This window comes from Delphinapterus leucas, chromosome 6 (genome assembly GCF_059928025.1).
Source record: "Delphinapterus leucas isolate spDelLeu-1000000601 "Yukka" chromosome 6, BTC_Dleu_Yukka2, whole genome shotgun sequence".
NCBI lineage: Eukaryota > Metazoa > Chordata > Mammalia > Artiodactyla > Monodontidae > Delphinapterus > Delphinapterus leucas.
The window spans coordinates 76161275-76180992 of record NC_143134.1 but is presented as its reverse complement, the minus strand read 5'-3'; the positions used below and the strand labels follow the sequence as shown (position 1 = coordinate 76180992).

The 19718-nt window shown below is 38.7% G+C and overlaps 1 protein-coding gene and 1 pseudogene across 2 annotated transcripts in view; one reads left to right on the top strand and one right to left on the bottom strand.

Moving 5' to 3' along the window:
- The window catches only part of KLF9 (KLF transcription factor 9), a 54683-nt gene extending 35623 nt beyond the window's left edge, over nucleotides 1-19060 (top strand). For both annotated transcript variants that reach the window (XR_016393569.1, XR_016393568.1), the window contains one exon: nucleotides 1-19060. This exon is cut by the window's left edge. The gene's annotated coding sequence lies outside the window, so the exon portion shown is untranslated.
- On the bottom strand, nucleotides 18380-19718 carry LOC149748975 (small ribosomal subunit protein uS8 pseudogene; annotated as a pseudogene).

The following is a 19718-nucleotide window of genomic DNA, read 5'->3' as shown; positions in this document are numbered from 1 at the left end:
TGGACTGTATGAGTCTGGGACGGAGAAGGGCCATCTTTCCTGGCTGCATGAAAAAACTGTGTGTGCAGGAGAAAAAGAGGTAACAAACGTACAGAGGATGAAGAGCTCAGAAGCAGAACCTGAGTGAACCCTGAGGATATGTGAAACCTTGGATACAGCTGAGCCTGTTTCACCCTGTACTTCCCAATTGTGTGTAAGTGAATTGCCTAATTTGTCTCAGCTAGTTTAAATTTAGCTTCTAATGATATAACTTTGTCAACCTAAATAAAGAGGTAAACTAAGGCAAACTCGAATTACTAGAAATTGAGTCAGGAATAGCAGAGGAACTGCAATTTGGGAAATGCATGCTCCAGCAAGCTACAGGCCAGTCCATTGAGGGTTAGGATGGGCTGTATTTATGGACAGGGAGTGCAAAGAGGGGGCATCTGGCCAGAGTCCAAGCAGTGAGTTCATTGCCCTGAGGATGGAGAGAGATTCTTGGCGGATGTTCATTGGTCAGGAGATCATCTCGGTTCTGTGAATCAGGCATTTATGGGGAATCAATCTCTCAGTTCTTAAGTTTCCTTCTTCGGAGGGCACATTGGTGAGATTCTCCATTTTGCATCTTCCAAGTATATTTCACATTTTTTTAGACTGTGTTACTTAGTTTATCCATTATAAATCAAACAGCATTGCAATGTTACATTGACCAACGGTTCTTTTAGGGTCTGTTTTTTCCAGAATGAGAGGGAGTCCGGGACCCAGGTGGTAATTTTAATGTATCAGGGATTCCCTCCCAGACTTTTTTGTTCCTCTCAATCTGATATATTTGAGTTGTTTTAAATTGTTTATACCTATTCTGCTATGTAAGCAATACTTTCATTGTTTACAATTATTAATCTCTAATTCCTAGTAAATTGTCCAAGAGCAAACTGGTAAACAAACAAAACACTGTCTTCTACGGTCAATTCACAGATAGATAACATCTGTTCATTCCAGGGAGCTTTTTTTTTTTTTTTTTTTGCTGTACGCGGGCCTCTCACTGCTGTGGCCTCTCCCGTTGCAGAGCACAGGCTCCGGACGCGCAGGCTCAGCGGCCATGGCCCACGGGCCCAGCCGCTCCACAGCACGTGGGATCTTCCCGGACCGGGGCACGAACCCGCGTCGCCTGCATCGGCAGGCGGACTCTCAACCACTGCGCCACCAGGGAAGCCCCAGGGAGCTTTTACAAGTTAAAAAATTTTAAGCAACTGCTTTGTTCTAAACTACTTAACCTTTTTTTCAGTCAGGGATGCCACTTTGCCTGTTTGTCAACACGTTCCACATTTTCTATTGGGTATTTCTCTCACGTTTAAGCAGCTTTTCTTCAAAACAGAAAACCCCAAACCTCTAATAGGATGATCAGTTTTTTATGGCATATTCCTGAAAAAGTTTTATAAGCATCAGAGTGTAAAAGCAACATGTGAGAAGCATTGCATAGATTATTTGTCATAAATTTAATCTGCTATAAAGAAAAGGTTGGAAAGAACCTAAATATCCATCACACAGCCTCAATTAAAAACATTATGACAAATTTAGAAAATGGAATAAAATTTGCTGTTAAAAAGAATGAGGTAGAACGTACGTGTGATATGGGACACTTCTCAGGATAGATGTTGTGAATAGCATTATTCATTCATTCAAAAACTATTTATTGAGTACCTTCTAAATGCCAGATAGTGTCTGAGCATTGGGGACACAGAATTTAAGATAGACAAGCTCTCTCATGTCCACATTAGTACCACATATTTCTATTTGTGAGGTTTTTTTTAAGCGTATCTATAAGTATATATAAAAGTATAATTTAAAAATATGCTTGTATGTATATGTACATATATACACATGTACATATACACATACACACATATGCACATACATATATATACATATAAAATGTTTGCTTTGCAATCTTCTGGAAGTATACCTAATAAACTGTCACAGTGATTGCCTCTAGGGAAGGGGGGGAACTCTGAGGTAAGAGGGAGCCTTTCTTGTCTACTATATATGTACCATATACATATATTACCTTTCCAATTGAAAATAAATGACTTTTAAAGTATAACTTTCCAATAATTATAAGCAGTATTTGTAACCTTCACTCTACATATATAACCATTGTTTGTTAAGGTAGAAGAGTCATTGCTGGTTGAAAAATGGTGAAACCATGACTGGAAATACTCATTTCCCAGTAAATCTGTCTGCTTCTGCGTGATCATGTCTGGCATTCGGTAATACTTGTGGGAAGTGAATAAAGAGTACAGTACAGAAACTGGAGCAAGAGGCAACCCAAAGTAGAAAAGCATAAACATAGAAGAAAGGGGGAATAATATTAGTAATAAAGAAGTACAAAATAAGGAATGGGTTGGTGAGAATTTTTGGTCTACACTAAGCAAACAAGGGGAAAAAAAATCAGGAGATACACTGAGCTCAAGGGAGATTTAAGAGTCACCATTAGAACAGCAGTGAGGCAGTCGAGCAATTTCTGGGTACCAAATATTATATAAGGTAGCAAATTCAGAAGGCGATTCATGAGAGGAAGAAGAACCAACGCTTCCTTCAGTACAAGGTGTTGTGGAGACTCTGCAGGAACAGAATGGACCCTCTGCCCCAAATTTGGTTCAGACGTCAAGATTAATGATGCCTCCACCACAGCAAGAGGTATGGAAAGGTTTATTATTCATATAACAAGACTTTCTGGAGAGAGCAGAGGAGGCCCCAAGTTTATTCAAAATGACTTGAGAGCAAGGAGGGGAGAGTGGTGTGGGTTTTATTGTGGTTAGGGGCTGAGGTCAGGGTGAAGCTTTCTGCAGGTGGGTAGGGGCTTGTGAGGTTTGAACCACCTGCTGGCATCGAAGGAGGGGGCACCTGAGCTGTCTTGTCAACTTGCCCAGATGTGGGGCACAGGAGGAAGCCTCAGAAGTCAAATATCAACAACTCAGTCAGGCTCTATTGCACAAGGTCCGATGAATTTAGAATAATTTTCCATTATTCCATTTCCATGTGAAAAAGATAGAATGGGAGAGAAAATTCTGAATTTCTACTGCCTATGTTTTAAGATTGGTGAGGAGGGAGTATGGTTCTGGAGAGAAAAAGATACCCAACGGACAAGGACAGCCTGAAAAAGTCATGGGAAGGATGATACAAGACATTTAAAATGCCAGGCAATCTCAAAGATGATTTAAGGAGTCAATGGATTTGCAGGCAAGATTGCTACAATGTTAGAAAGTGGCTACAGAATTCAAAGTTAAAGATGGGAACTCATGGGACAGGTTTTGTACCCAAAAAATAAATTTAATTTCAGTATTAAATTTGTTTATATCCATTTTGGCTTGGCAAAATATTTGAGGTGATAAGACCAATATAAAACCAAAGTTAGAAAATATATCTAAAAACAAGAAGGAAAATATGATCTCTCCAAAAGAAGGATATGGAGGTCAGTCAGATACAGAAATTCAGCAAGAAGGCAGTCAGTAGACCAGGGCTCGGGCTCTGAAACAGGAAAGGGGATGCTCAAGTCTCAGTCCTGCCACTTACCCACTGTGTAACTTTGAGTAAACAAGTGACTTGATTTTCTTTTTAAGCCTTAGATACCTCCTCTGCAAGCTGGAGATGATACCAGGACTTATATAGTGGTTGTAAGGATTAAATAAGATAGTATATATAATCTACTGAGCACAGGGTATGGAGTTCAACCAGTGCTGGTATTAGCACATTAATATAAAAAGATCCTGAGAGTACTTGGCAAAAAAAGGGAGGAGTGAGGGTGGCTCTGTTTTGGAGCATGCATCATCTCATTTAATCCCCATAACAACCCTGTGAGGCGGATACCATTACTATCTCCACTTTACAGATGCTGAAATAGAAACAGAGGTGTTCTGTCACTAGTCCAAGGTAGGCATTGGAGCCAGCTTCCAAGTACAGGTAGGTCTTCATGGCTCCAAAGCCTTCAGGCTGTCCTATACCAAGATGCTTTTCTTTGCTACTCGTTAATGGATATTTTTCAAGTGAGAAAGGAGAGGAAGAACAATGGGTCTTAGAAAGAATAGAAATGTGAAAGTCTATAAATGAGTATGAGTCAGAAGAAAGGAACCAGGATGTAAAATACATTTGAGAATTAAAAAAAAAAAGGGAAAAATAATGGCCATATGTATATTGTGTTAAAAAATGCAGTGTTGGTGGAAATTTTCTTGGCTAGGTGATGGAGGAAATTGTATGTAAATGTGTAAAGTGTTAAGATAGCTTTTATAATTAAAACCTGTGAGAAAGAGATATGAAATTGCTTTGGCAAAATTAAAGGTACTTTACCAATAAGACAGCATTAGAAATGAAGTATTCTTTAAATGCTTCTTGATAATGTTCTAACTAAGGCAGGTTTTAATGGCTTTAATCTTTTAACTGTTTTTTAAAGTTGAGTTTGGTGCACAGTAAGTGGAAAGAATGCATTTATCCAAACAGCTCCTCATTTCCATGTTCTTGTTTTTTGTTGATTTAGGCGGGGGTGTCTCTCTTAACTTCAAATGACTGTTCCAAGACAGTCTCAAAGGGTGGCATTATTATTTGGGTATACATACAAAATTTATGCCAATAGCAACCAATCCTGGTCCCAGTTATTAAGTTTTTAATATTCCATGCGTCTCACAGGTTGCTTCATTCAGTATTCTCACTTTAAATTCGTTAACGTTTAGTTTCTGAAGAGCCAGAATGTGTGGAACTGAGCAGCAGAAAGAATGTGATGAGAATATCACAAGAAGAAAACAGTAACTATATACTACAGTTCCAGAATACTATAATGAACAGTCAAATGGCGAAGTCCAAGCAAGAAAACAAGCGTTGGTGTCCTGTCCTCTTGTTCACCTGCCTTTCATAATTCTCACTGAGACACAAGCCAGCCATCCCTCTATACTCCTCCCTTGTGTTCTCCTTAGACCCAAATCCAACAGAAAACTGTACTCCATGGTAACGCAGCCTCTCTGTAAAGACTTTTCATCCATTTGGAAGCTTAGCTGAGGCAAGAGGACAGATAATGAACAGAATCTCTCCACCTGAGCTCTATGGGTTCCAAAGTCTTCCTACTTATTTCTGTAAAATGAATCCAGGTTTATACAGAGTAGTTTTATATTTCCACACTAGGTCTATTTCTTCTTCTTTTATATTCTAATCTCCCTCAGAAGACACAATGGTAATCAATTTATCAAGCTGGGCAGTCTACTTCCCTTGTACTCAGTAATGATTTTTAAGACTAGACTTTGGCTATAACTTCTGTCAATTTTAATAATATGATAGCTATTTTACCAGCAAAAGCTAGTTTATTCAGGGGCAGTCGGAGGAATTGGATTCAGAATATGTGAACTATGGTGGACAAGAGGCAAATCCAGAAACAAGGAAGGGGAACTTGCTTTTATAGGAAAGAGGGGAGAGTTGGAGCAGCTGTAATAACGGATCCCTTGGAGGAAGTTGGGAGTCCCAAGTATGAAGGCTTCCCATTGGTTGGGTTGCTACAGTTTCTGATTGGCTGGACTGTCCCAGGGCAGAGTTTTCTTCTTCCTTCTGAATAGTAATATAGGTAACACTTTCCTGTCAGAGTTGTATCCGTAGGTTTCTTCCTGTTTGGAGTAATTGATGATGCATGGCACCCATGACAGCGCCCCCTACAGGCTTGTCCCAACTCCAACTTTAGCTGAGGTTTCTTTAATTCCACAGTTCATAACAAGTTTGGGTTATAATCAGCCGAGAAACTCTTCTCCTCCCGCTATAATGATGACAAATGGGTCATTTTTAATTTTAAAGGAGAGAATTTTTGCTCATTCTATATCAAAACCCTCTTTTGGAGACTCCAAGGAATTAGTATCAACAATAGATAAGGCAAAACAACCAACAAACATAAACAAGTAGGCAAGACTGCAAGAATTAACTTTCATGCTATGATTTGCTCTGGAATGAAAGTCTCTTTACTATCAAAGTCTCTTTTTATCCCGCAATCTGTCTGTCAGTTTTAAGTTCTCAATATTTTATCAAATCAATGATTTTAATAGCTTTGGTGAGTTAGGATTGACATACAAGAAACTGCCTGTATTTAAAGTGCACAATTTATTTTGACATACGTATACCCCGCATGAAAACCATCACAATCAAGATAAACTTATCTCTCAGCCTCAAAAGTTTCTCACGCCTGTTTATAATTGCTCCATCCCATTCCTTTCTACTCACCTCTGCCACATACCCAGGCAACCACTGATTGTTTTCTAACACTAGAAATTTGTTTTTATTTCCAAGAATTTTATATAAATGAAATAATACAGTTCTGTTTATTTTGGGGTGGTGACTGTGGCTTCACCTGCTCAGCATAATTATTTTTGAGCTTTATCCTTGTAATATTCCATTGCACAGATATACCATAGCTTACTGCTTATCTTTTCATCTATTGATGGGCACTCGGCTATTACAAAGATAGCTTCTATAAACATTTATGTAAAAATCTTTGCATTGACATGTGCTTTCAATTCTCTTGAAATACTTAGGAGTAGAATAACTGTATCATATGGCATGTGTATGTATAACTTTTTAAGAAACGGGCAAATTGTTTTCCAAAGTGGCTATGTCATTCTACTTTCCCAACACTTGTAGGAGAGTTTCAGTTCCTCTGTGTCTTTATTGACCCTTGGTACTATATCTCTTTGATTTTAACCATTTCAGTGAGTGTGTAGTTGTATCCAATTATGATTTTAATTTGCATTTCCCTAATGACTAATGATGTTGAGAACTTCATAATGTGCTTATTTGCTTGCATATCTTCTTTAGTGACTTTTCTGTTGAAACTTTATGCCTATTTTAAAAATTAGGTTATTTTCTAATTTGGAAGTACTTTATATGGTCTGGATATAAGCCCTTTATCAGATATATGCCCTGAAATTATTTTGTCCAGTTCATGACTTGTCTTTTTTCTTTTTTGCAAATGTCAGATGGTTTTTAATTTTTTAATTGAAGTACAGTTGATTTACAATGTTAATTTCTGCTGTACAGCAAAGTAATTGTCATATATATGCATATATACCCACACATTCTTCTTTATATGATTTTCCATTATGGTTTATCACAGATATTGAATATAGTTCCCTGTGCTATACAGTAGGACCTTGTTGTTTATCCATTCTATATATAATAGTTTACACCTGCTAACCACAAACTCCCACTCCATCCTTCCCCCACCCCGCCCCCCTTGGCAACCACAAGTCTGCTCTCTCTGTCTGTGAATCTGTTTCTGTTTTGTAGATAGGTTCATTTAGGCCATATTTTAGATTCGGGCCATATTTTAGATTCCACATGTGATATCATATAAGTGATATCATATGGCATTTGTCTTTCTCTTTTTGATTTACTTAGTATGATAATCTCTACTTCCATCCATGTTGCTTCAAATGGCATTATTTCATTCTTTTTTATGGCTGAGTAGTATTCTATTGTATGTATGTACCACATCTTCTTTATTCCTTCATCTGTTGATGAGCATTTAGGTTGTTTCCATGTCTTGGCTATTGTGAATAGTGCTGCTATGAGCATAGGGGTACATGTATCTTTTCAAATTATAGTTTTGTCTGGATATATGCCCAGGAGTGGGATTGCCAGATCATATGGTAATTCTATTTTTAGGTTTTTAAGGAACCTCCATACTGTTTTCCATAGTGGCTGTACCAGTTTACATTCCCACCAACAGTGCAAGAGGGTTCCCTTTTCTCAACACCCTCTCCAGCATTTGTTGTTTGTAGACTTTTTGGTGATGGCCATTCTGACTGGTGTGAGGTGATACCTCATTGTAGTTTTGGTTTGCATTTCTCTAATACTTAGGGATGTCGAGCATCTTTTCATGTGCCTATTGGCCATCTGTATGTCTTCTTTGGAGAAATGTCTATTTAGGTCTTCTGTCCATTTTGGGATTGGATTGTTTGCTTTTTTGTTGTCGAGCTGTATGAGCTGTTTGTATATTTTGGAAAGTAAATCCTTGTCGGTTGCGTCATTTGCAGATATTTTCTCCCATTTTGTAGATTGTCTTTTTGTCTTTTTTTGTTGATGGTTACCTTTACTGTGCAAAAACTTGTACGTTTGATTAGGCCCCATTTGTTTATTTTTGTTTTTATTTCTATTGCCTTGGGAGATGGACTTAAAAAAAAGTTGGTACGATTTATGTCAGAGAATGTTTTGCCTATGTTCCCTTCTAGGAGTTTATATCGTGTCTTATGTTTAAGTCTTTAAGCCATTTTGAGTTTATTTTTGTGTGTGGTGTAAGGGTGTGTCCTAACTTCATTGATTTACTTGCAGCTGTCTGACTTTCCCAACACCACTTGCCGAGGAGACTTTTTCCCATTGTATATTCTTGCCTCCTTTGTCAAAGATTAATTAACCGTAGGGGTGTGGGTTTATTTCTGCGCTCTCTATTCTGTTCCATTGACCAATATGTCTGTTTTTTGTCAATACCACACTGTTTTCATTACTGTAGCTTTGTAGTATTGTCTGAAGCCTGGGAGGGTTATGCCTCCTGCTTTGTTCTTTCTCCCCAGGATTGCTTTGGCAATTCTGGGTCTTTTATGGTTCCATATAAATTTTAGGATTATTTATTCTATTTGTGTGAAAAATGTCATGGGTAATTTGATAGGGATCATATTAAATCTGTAGATTGCTTTGGTAGTATGGCCATTTTCACAATATTAACTCTTCCAATCCAAGAGCATGGGATATCTTTCCATTTTTTTGAATCATCTTCAATTTCCTTTATTAATGTTTTATAGTTCTCAGCATATAAGTCTTTCATCTCTGTGGTCAGGTTTATTCCTAAGTTTTTGTTTGTTTGTTTTTGGTTAGATTTTAAAAGGGATTGTTTTTTACATTCCCATTCTGATATTTCACTGTTAGTGTAAAGAAATGCAACGAATTTCTGTATGTTAATCTTGTATCCTGCTCCTGTGCTGAATTTGTTTATCAGTCCTAGTAGTTTTTGTATGGAGTCTTTATGGTTTTCTAGCTATAGTATCATGTCATCTGCATATAATGATACTTTTACCTCTTCCCTTCCAATCTGGATACCCTTTATTTCTTTTTCTTTTCTGAGTGCCTTGGCTAGGACTTCCAATACTGTGTTGAATAGAAGAGGTGAGAGTGGGCATCCTTGTCTTGTTCTAGGTTTTAACAGGAAGGCTTTCAGCTTTTCACCCCTGAGTATTATATTGGCTGTCGGTTTGTCATAAATGGCTTTTATTATGTTGAGATATGTTCCCTCTATACCCACTTTGGTAAGAGTTTTTACCATAAATAGGTATTGAATTTTGTCAAATGCTTTTTCTGCATCTACTGAGATGATGGTGTGGTTTTTGTCTTTTCTTTTGTTGATGTGGTATATCACATTGATTTGCATATGTTGAGCCACCCTTGTGACCCTGGGATGAATCCAGCTTGGTCGTGGTGTATGATCTATTTTATGTGTTGTTGGATTCAGCTTGTTAATATTTTGCTGAGAATTTTTGCATCTATATTCATCAAAGATATAGGCCTGTAATTTTCTTTTTTCATGGTGTCTTTGGTTTTGGTGTCAGCGTGATGGTGACTTCATAGAATGTCTTTGGGAGTGTTCCCACCTCTTCGTTCTTATGGAAGAGTTTGAGAAGGATGGGTAAAATTTCTTCTTTGTATGTTTGGTAGAATTAACCTGTGAAGCCACTTGCTCCTGGACTTTTGTTTGTAGGGAGATTTTTGTTTTTTAAATTACAGATTCTATTTCACTTCTAGTGATTGGTCTGTTCACATTATCGATTTCTTCTTGATTCAGTTTTGGTGGGCTATATGTTTCTGTATAGAAACTTGTCTAGGTTATGGAATTTATTGGCATGTAATTGTTCATAGTATTCTCTTATGGTATTTTTGTATTTCTGCAGTATTGGTTGAGATTTCTCCTTTTTGTTTCTTAATTTATTTACTTGGATTCTCTCTCTTTTCTTCTTGGTGAGCCTGGCCAGAGACTTGTCAATTTTGTTTACCTTTTCAAAGGACCAGCTCTTGGTTTTACTAATTTTTTTATATTGTTTTTAATCTCTATTTTATTTGTTTCCTCTCTGATCTTTATTATTTCCTTCCTTCTGCTGACTTTTGGTTTTGTTTGTTCTTCTTTTTCTAATTCTTTTATGTGGAGGTTAGGTTGTTTATTTGAGATTTTTCTGTTTTTTGAGGAAGGCATGTATCACTCTGAACTTCCTTCTAAAAACTGCTTTTGCTGCATCCCATACTTTTGGTATGGTTGTGGTTTTTTTTAAATTTATTTATTTTTATTTTTTAAATTTATCTTTGCCTGCATCAGGTCTTTTTTGCCGTGCACGGGCTTTCTCTAGTTGCGGCGAGTGTGGGCTACTCTTCATTGTGGTGCGTGGGCTTCTCATTGCGGTGGCTTCTCGTTGCAGAGCAGGGGGTCTAGGCACATGGGCTTCAGTAGTTGTGGCATGCAGGCTCAGTAGTTGTGCCACACAGGCTTTGTGCCTCTGCGGCATGTGGGATCTTCCTGGTCCAGGGTTCGAACCTGTGTCCCCTGCACTGGCAGGCAGATTCTTAACCACTGTGCCACCAGGGAAGTCCCTGGTTGTGTTTTCATTGTCATTTGTCTCAAGGTATTTTTAAATTTCCTCTTTGATTTGATCATTGACCCATTGTTTTTTTTAGTAGCATATTGTTTAGTCTCCATGTAATCGGTTTTTTTCTCATTGCCTTTTCTGTGGTTAATTTCTGGTTTTATGCTGTTGTGGTCAGAAAAGATGCTCGAAATAATTTCTGCAGTCTTAAATTTGTTGAGGCTTGTTTTGTGCCACAGTATGTGGTCAATTCAGGAGAATGTTCCATGTGCACTTGAAAAGAATCTGTATTCTTTTTTTTTTTTTGATGTATTGTCTTTTTATTTTTTTTTACCAGTCCTTTCCATGAGCAAACGTTTTAAACTTTGATGAAGTCTAATTGAAAAATTTGATATTTTATAAATTGTGTTTTGGTCTCATATCTCAGAAATATTTGCCTAACCCAAGATCACAAAAGTTTTCCCATTTTCTTCTAGAAGTTTTATGGTTTGGGATCTTATATTTCAGTCTATGATCATTTTGAGTTAATTTTTTACATATTCCAAAATATGGATCAAAGTGGGTTTTTTGTTGTTTTTTTGGTTTATTTGCTTTGTGTTTTTAATAGGACTATTCAGTTGTTCCAGATAAAAGGCTATCATTTCTCCACTAAATTGTCATGACAATTTTCTTGAAAATTAGTTGTTTGTATGTATGTGTGTCTATTTATAGACTCTTTATTCTGTTCCATTGATTTGTCTGTTTTTATCTCCATAGCACACTGTCTTGATTACTTTACATTTATAATAATTATTGAAATCTTCTGGTGTTAGCCATCAAACCTTGTTGTTTTTTTTTCAAAGTTGCTTTCAGAATTCTCAGTCTTTCAAATTTCTATATGAATTTTAGGATCACCTTGTCAGTTTCTATAAAAATGTCTGCTAGGGTTTTGATTGAGCTTGTGCAGAATCTAGAGATCAATTTGGAAAAATAATAACAATACTGAGTTTCCAACTTCTGAACAATATGTATTTCTCCATTTATTTAGATCTTCTTTAATTTCTCAGCAATGTTTTGTAGTTTTCAGTGTATGTCTTTCACATTTTTTGATAGATTTATTCCTAAGAATTCTGGGCTTTGATGACATTATAAACCATATTTTTAATTTTCAATTTCTGATTCATTTCTAAAATATGGAAATACAACTAGTTCTCTTTATAAAAAATTAATTGAGCTATAACTGACATAATATGCTAGTTTCAGGTGTACAACATAATGATTCCATATTGGTATACATTGCGAAATAATCACTACAATAAATCTAGATTACATCTGTCACCTTACATAGTTAAAAACAATTTTCTTATCTTGTGATAACTTTCAAGACCCACTCTTAGCAACTTTCAAATAATCAATACATTATTGTTGACTATTCACCATACTGTACATTATATCCTTATAACTTATTTATTTCATAACTGGAAGTTTGCACCTTTTTGACCCCCTTCATCCATTTCTCTCACTTCCCAACCCCCCAGCTCTGGCAGCCACCAATTTATTTTCTGTATCTATTAGGTTAGTTGTTTTTTGTGTTTTGTTTGCATTGGATTCCACATAAAAGTGGGATCATATGGTATGAACATCCCCCTTTAAATGCTTTCTCAGCAACCCATAAACTTTGCTATGTTGTATTTCCATTTTTGTTTGTCTCAAGAAATTTTTTAAAATTTATTTGATTTCTTCTTTTTTAAATAAATTTATTTGTTTATTTTTGGCTGCGTTGGAGCTTCATTGCTGCACGTGGGCTTTTTCTGGTTGCAGCGAGTAGGGGCTACTCTTTGTTGTGGTGTGCAGTCTTCTCATTGCAGTGGCTTCTCTTGTTGCGGACCATGGGCTTTAGGCACGTGGGCTTCAGTAGTTGCAGCATGTGGGCTCAGTAGTTGTGGCTCGCAGGCTCTAGAGTGCAGGCTCAGTAGTTGTGGTGCACAGGCTTAGTTGCTCCGCGGCATGTGGGATCTTCCTGGACCAGGGATCAAACCCGTGTCCCTTGCATTGGAGGGTGGGTTCTTAACCACTGTACCACCAGGGAAGTCCCTTTGATTTCTTCTTGAACAACACATTGGTTGTTCAGTAACGTGTTGTTTAATCTCCACATATTTTTGGATTTTCTAGTTTTTTCTATGTAATTGATTTCTAGTTTCATACTACTGTGGTCAGAAAAGATGCCCAATACAGTTTTAGTCCTCTTGTGTTTATCAAGACTTGTTTAGTGGCCTAACACTTGATCTATCCTGGAGAATGTTCCATGTGCACTTGAAGAATGCATATTCTGTTGCTTTGGGGTGGAATGTTCTGTATATATCTGTTAAGTTCACCTAGTCTAATATGTTATTTAAGGCCATGCTTTCTTCATTGATTTTCTGCCGAGACGATCCATCCGTTGATATAAGTGGGGTATTAAAGCCCCCTACTACTATTGTATTGCTGTCTATTTCTCCTTTTAGGTCTTTAATATTTGCTTTTTACATTTAGGTGCTCCTGTGTTGGATGCATATTTACAAATGTTATATCCCTAGTTGGATTGACCGTTTTATCATTATGCCCTTCTTTGTCTCTTATTACAGTCTTTGTTTTAAAGTCTATTTTGTCTGATATAAGTATAGCTACCCCAGCTTTTTTTGTTTTTATTTGCATGGAATATCTTTTTCCATAGATTCACTTTCAGTCTCTGTGTGTCTTTACATTGGAAGTGAGTCTCTTGTAGGCAGCCTATAGGTATGACTTTTTTTTTTTAATCCATTTAGCCACTCTTTTCTTTTGATTGTAGAATTTAGTTCATTTACATTTAAAGTAATTATTTATAGGTAGGGACTTACTGCCATTTGTTCATTGTTTCCCTGGTTGTTTCTTAGTTCCTCTTGTTCCCATCTTCTCTTCCTCTTTCCCTTTGTGGTTTGATACCTTTCTGGTATACTTAAATTCCTTCCTCTTTATCTTTTGTATATCTACTATAAGATTTTGCTTTGTGTTACCATGAGGCTTACATATAATAAGAATCTTATTTAAGTCAATAACAACTTAAGATTGATCTCTTTTTTTTTTTTTTTTTGCGGTACACGGGCCTCTCACTGTTGCAGCCTCTCGCGTTGCGGAGCGCAGGCTCAGTGGCCATGGCTCAAGGACCCAGCCGCTCCGCGGCATGTGGGATCCTCCTGGACCGGGGCACGAACCTGTGTCCCCTGCATCTGCAGGCAGACTCTCAACCACTGCGCCACCAGGGAAGCCCAGATCTCATTTTAAAGCTCTACACAGTTACTCTATTCCATCCAACTTTCATGGTTTTGATACTACATTTATATCTTTTTATCTTGTGTGTGACTTATTATTGTAATCATAGTTATTTTTACCACTTTTGTCTTTCAACCTTCATACTAACTTTAAAAGTGATTAATCCACTACCTTTTCTATGTTTACATTTCCAGTGAGATTTACTCTTTCATATGTTTTCTTGTTTCTAATTAATACCCTTTCTTTTCAGCTTAAAGAAGTCCCATTAATATTTCTTGAAAGACCAGTTTAGTGGTGACAAACTCCTTTAGTTTTTGCCTGTCTGGAAAACTCCTCATCTCTCCTTCACTTCTGATTGATAACTTTGTCAGGTAGAGTATTCTTGGTTGGAAGTTTTTGTTGTTGTAGTTTGTTTGTTTTCTTTCAGCACTTTGAATATATAGTGCTTTTCCCTCTGGCCTACAAAATTTCTGCTGAAAAATCTGCTGATAGTCTTATGAGAATTCTCTTGTATGTAACAAGTTCTTTTTCTCTTATTGCTTCTAAGATTCTCTCCTTGTCTTTAACTTTTGACATTTTAAGAAAATGTGTCTTGGTGTGGATCTCTGGGTTCCTCTTATTTGGAACTTGGATCCTGGGCTTCCTGGATCTGGATGCTCTTTCCTTACCCAGTTTAGGGACGTTTTCAGCCATTATTTCTTCAAATAATTTTCCTGCGCCTTTTTGTCTTTTCCTTTTGGGAGCCCTATAATGTTAGCCCATTAACGTTATGAATGTTAGCCCATCTGATGTTTTCCCATAAGTCCCTTAAGCTATCTTCTTTTTTATATTTAGTTTTTCCTTTTGCTGCTCTGATTGGGTGAATTTTAGTACCTTGTCAACAAGTTAACTGTTCCTTTTTTCTACTTTGTTTAGTCTCCTTTTGAACCATGTAGTGTACTTTTCAGGTCAGTTATTCTTCAGCTCTGTAACTTTTGTTTGGTACTTTCTTATATTTTCTATCTCTTTGTTGAATTTCTCACTGTGTTCATTTATTTTACTCCCCTGTTCAGTGAGCACCCTTATAACCATTACTTTGAACACTTTATCAGGTAAATTACATTCTGTTAAGGTTTTTTGTTTTTTTTTTTTCCTGAGCTTTTATTCTTTTGTTTGGAACATATTCATCTGTTTCTTCATTTTCTTGACTCCCTGTGTTGGTTTCTTGAAGTAGATAAAACAACCACTTCTCTCAGTGTAAAAGGAGTGGCCTTGTGTGGAAGATGAATCTTGTTCAACCCTGCCCTAGCCTCTGGTTGTCTCTCAAACCTTTGTGATTGTCCAAGCACCTATTATACTTTTAATAGCTCCCAGTAGTTAAAGGTGTGCCAAGACCTGTACTACACGTCCCAAAAGGGGAGGCTCTCAGTCAACACTTAGATTCAGACAGATTGGAATCCAAACCCCCAGACAGCAGATTTTAAAGTTTGCAAATATCTACAGTCCTGTGGGACCACAGGCTGGTCTACAGCCCTGTGGGACCACCAACCACCAGAGCCAGGTGATCTGGAGGTGTCCCCTTGGCAGAAGTCATACAAATCAGGGCTCCAGACAAGAATATAAGCTCTTTTCTGGGAGGTACCACTGAGCCTTAGTGAGAAAGAGGGAAAGTGCAAGGATGGAATCCACTGGCCTGTGTTCCCTGAGATCAGCTCCATAGACCCCTAGATGTGTGCCAAACCTGAAGCTGCCCCTCAGGCCAAAGCTCCAGGAGATTCAACTAGGCCTCTTTCACAGAATGACCGTGGGTGTGTTTCAGTCTTCTGTCTGCGCAGTGTCCTGGATTTGGTAGCCTGCCAAAAACTACCTCTCCAATTCTTACAGTCCCTTGGGACCCAGGAACACAAGACCCTCTGGCCACCAGAGCAGAGGCAGTCAAGGTACGTCCCCTGGTTGGTAGCTGCAAAAACCAGAGCACCAGATGTAAAAGCCAGGGCACCTGACACATGAGAGCTCCCCTCTGGGAGATGCTGGTGTTCCGGAGGATGGCAGAGCCCCTCCTTCTGAGGTCTGTGGAAAAGATTACAGGCAGCCCTTAGATGTGTGTTTAATTAGAAACTTGCCCCTCAGGCTGCATCCGTGATGTGATGATTAGTTAATAGGCCTCTTTCACAGAGAGATTGAGCTCCTGGGTCTCTTGCTCTTGCTGTGCCCTGGGAATGTTAGCTATTTAAGAACTCTTTTTCTTTGGTTATAGTTCTACTGGCTACCAGAGCCAGATCATGTGGAAGTGTCCCTTGGCAGCAGCTACAAAAATAAGGGTGCCAGACAAGGGTATAAGCTCCTCTCTGGGAGATACTGGTGAGCTGGTGAGGCAGAGGGAGAGCACAAAGATTGTGCCCACCAGCCTCTGTTCCCTGAGACTGCTTCCTTAGGCCATTAGTTATGTATCAAACCAGAAGCCTATCTCTTAGGCCAAAGCTCCTGGACCAGCAAATAGGCTTCTCTCACAGAATGACTGGGAGGGTGTTTGAGTCTGCTGTGCAGTGCCCTGGGCGTGGTAGCCTACCAAAAACTGTCTCTCTGATTGTTACAGCCCCAGGGGACCTAGAAATGCATGCTCTCCTGGCCTCTAGAGTCAGGCAATCAAGGGGCATCCCCTAGGCAGTGGCTGCAAAACTCAGGGCATCAGACACATGTAAAAGCTCCCTTCTGGGAGATACTGGTGCTGTAGATCACAGCAGAATTAAGAGCATGAAGATGATGCCCACTGGCTGTAGTGAGGAAGTAGGGGAGCATAAAAATGAGGCCTATAGGAATAAAAGAGAAAGAAAAAGAGGGCGTCTGTTGGCTAAGCAAGGCGGAGTGACAGCACGTAGATGGCCCCCACCAGTCTCTGTTTCTGGAGAGTGTTTCAACAGCTCTTAGATGTGTGTGTAAAAATAGATGCCTGCCCCCCAGGCCAATGCTTTAATATATGAAAACGAACCTCTTTCACTCAAAGTCTAAATGCAGTCTGCTGCCTCAGCTGAGCCCTGGGGAGGGTGAGTCTAAGTGTGCAAGCCCTTCTAGAGCCATTTCTCAGATTGCTACAGTTTTGTGGGTCTTGTGGATGTGAGCCTGGTTGGTTTTCAAAGCTAGGTATTTGGGGGTTCATCTCTCAGGTGCAAGTATTAAAAGTTGGAGTGCGTGATGTGCAATTGATACCCTTCAATCCTCAGGGAGAAGCTCTGGGTTTTGAATTCCCTCCTGATTTGGGGTCACTGTATCAACAGTGGTATGTATAGCAAGATTGTGTCCCAGCCATTCCTACCCCCCTTTTAAAAAAATTTTGTTTATTTTATTTTGGGCTACGTTGGGTCTTTGTTGCTGCGCGTGGGCTTTCTCTAGTTGCAGCGAGCGGGGGCTACTCTTCATTGCGGTGCGCGGCCTTCTCATTGCGGTGGCTTCTCTTGTTGCAGAGCACAGGCTCCAGGTGCGTGGACTCAGTAGTTGTGGCTCGCAGGCTCTAGAGCGCAGGTTCAGTAGTTGTGGCGCATGGGCTTAGTTTCCCTGCAGCATGTGGGATCTTCCTAGACCAGGGCTCGAACCTGTGTCCCCTGCATTGGTGGGCAGATTCTTAACCACTGTGCCACCAGGGAAGCCCTCTACCCATTTTAATGTGGTTTTCTTCTCATTTGCCCAGTGTAGTCCATGCTCAGCCAACATTTAAGTTTTTTCCAGAGGAAGTTTGTTCATATGTAGCTGTAGACTCGGTGGGTCTGTGAGAGGTGAGTTCAGGATCTATTTCACCATCTTGAACTGGAAATCTAATTCTTATATAGTGATCTTGTATCCTGTAAATTCACTTAACTCACTTATGGGCTCTAGTAGAGTTTTTATAGATTTCATCAGATTTTCTATATAAGGGAGCATGACATTTGTGAAGAAAAGGCAGTTTTACTTCTTCCCTTTCCAATATAGGTGCTTTTTATTTCTTATCTCTTGACCTTATTGCACTGGCTGGAATCTTTAATGTTGAGGTTTGGCATGTTCGTCTTCTTCCTGATCTTAGGGGAAAATTGATTCAGTTTTTCACAATTTAGTATGATGCTGGTTGTAAGATTTTAAGTAAATGCCCTTTAATGCATTGAAGAATTTTCCTTCTATTCCTACTTTTCTGAAAATTTTCATCAGGAATGGATGTTGGATTTTCTCAAATGATTTTCTGCATCTATTGACATAATCAGAAATAATTATTTATATATTTATAGATGAATGTTCTTTAGTTTGTTAATATGATGAATTATACACTGATGGATTTTCAAATGTCAAAACAATCTTGCATTCTTGGATAAACTTCACTTGGTCAAATGTATTACCCTTTTTATAAATTTTGGATTCAATTTGCTAAAATTTTGTTTAGGATTTGTGTGTGTGTGTGTGTGTGTGTATGTGTGTGTGTGTGTTACGTGGGCCTCTCACTGTTGCGGCCTCTCCCATTGCGGAGCACAGGGCCGGACGCGCAGGCTCAGTGGCCATTGCTCACAGGCCCAGCCGCTCTGCGGCATGTGGGATCTTCCCGGACCGGGGCACGAACCTGCGTCCCCTGCATCGGCAGGCGGACTCTCAACCACTGCGCCACCAGCGAAGCCGTCTGTTTAGGATTTTTGATATTTATGTTTATAACATAGGAATATTGGTTTGCCATTTCTCTGTAATATCTTTGTCTGGTTTTGGTGTCAGGGTAATTCTGTAATCATAAAATGAGTTGGGAAGTATTCTCACCTTTTTAATTTTTTGAAAGAGTTTATGAAGAATTTGTAAATGTTCAGTGGCATTCACCTGTGCTGCCCTATGGGCCTGCAGTTTTGTGGGAGTGTTTTAAACTACAAATTCATTTTCTTTAATAGATAGGCTCTTCAGGTTATATGTATTTCTTCCTTGGTAAGCTTGGGTAATCTGTGTCTTTCAAGAAATTTGCCCATTTTATCTAAGTTGTTGGATTTACTAGCATAAGGTTGTTCATAATATTTTCCCAGATTATTATTATTACACTTATGTGAAAAATCTCATGGGTAATTTCATAGGGATCACATTAAATCTGTAGATTGCTCTGGATATCCTCTGAGGCATTTTATTTGCATGTGTGTATTACATCCCTAGAAAAAGATCCAAGTATTTTCCCTCCAGTGTGTTTTCGTCTTGCTTCTTCATGGTCCATGATGCCAGCTGAGGTTGTCAGTACAATGAAAAGAAACTGATGGGACGGGAGCACGTTGTTCTGACATTTTTCTAGATCTTTGAGTTGCACATCAAATCTGGGGCTGATCACTCCACAGTTATTTAGCCTGCCTATGAGGCTCACAACAATTTCCCCAGCCCTGTGATCATCGATGATTTCAAATTTGCCAATGTAACCATGATTCATCATCACAGTTAGAAACCTGACAATGACTTTGGAGCATGGCCTAATAAGAACCTGGCGTTTGCCTCTTATTTTGGCATTGTTGATACTGTTGAGAGTATCAGCCAGGACATTCATGCACACCAATATGGCGGCAAAGAAAGATGGTGGAAAGAGCAGGATGGCCATTTTAACAATATTCTTCCAATCCAAGAGCATGGGATATCTTTCCATTTCTTTGAATCATCTTCAATTTCCTTTATTAATGTTTTATAGTTCTCAGTATATAAGTGTTTCACCTCTTTGGTTAGTTTTATTCCTAAGTATTTTATTTTTGGGGGGTGCAATTTTTTTTAATATAAATTTATTTTATTTATTTTTGGCTGCGTTGGGTCTTCATTGCTGCACGCAGGCTTTCTCTAGTTGCGGTGAGCGGGGGCCATTCCTCCTTGCAGTACGCAGGC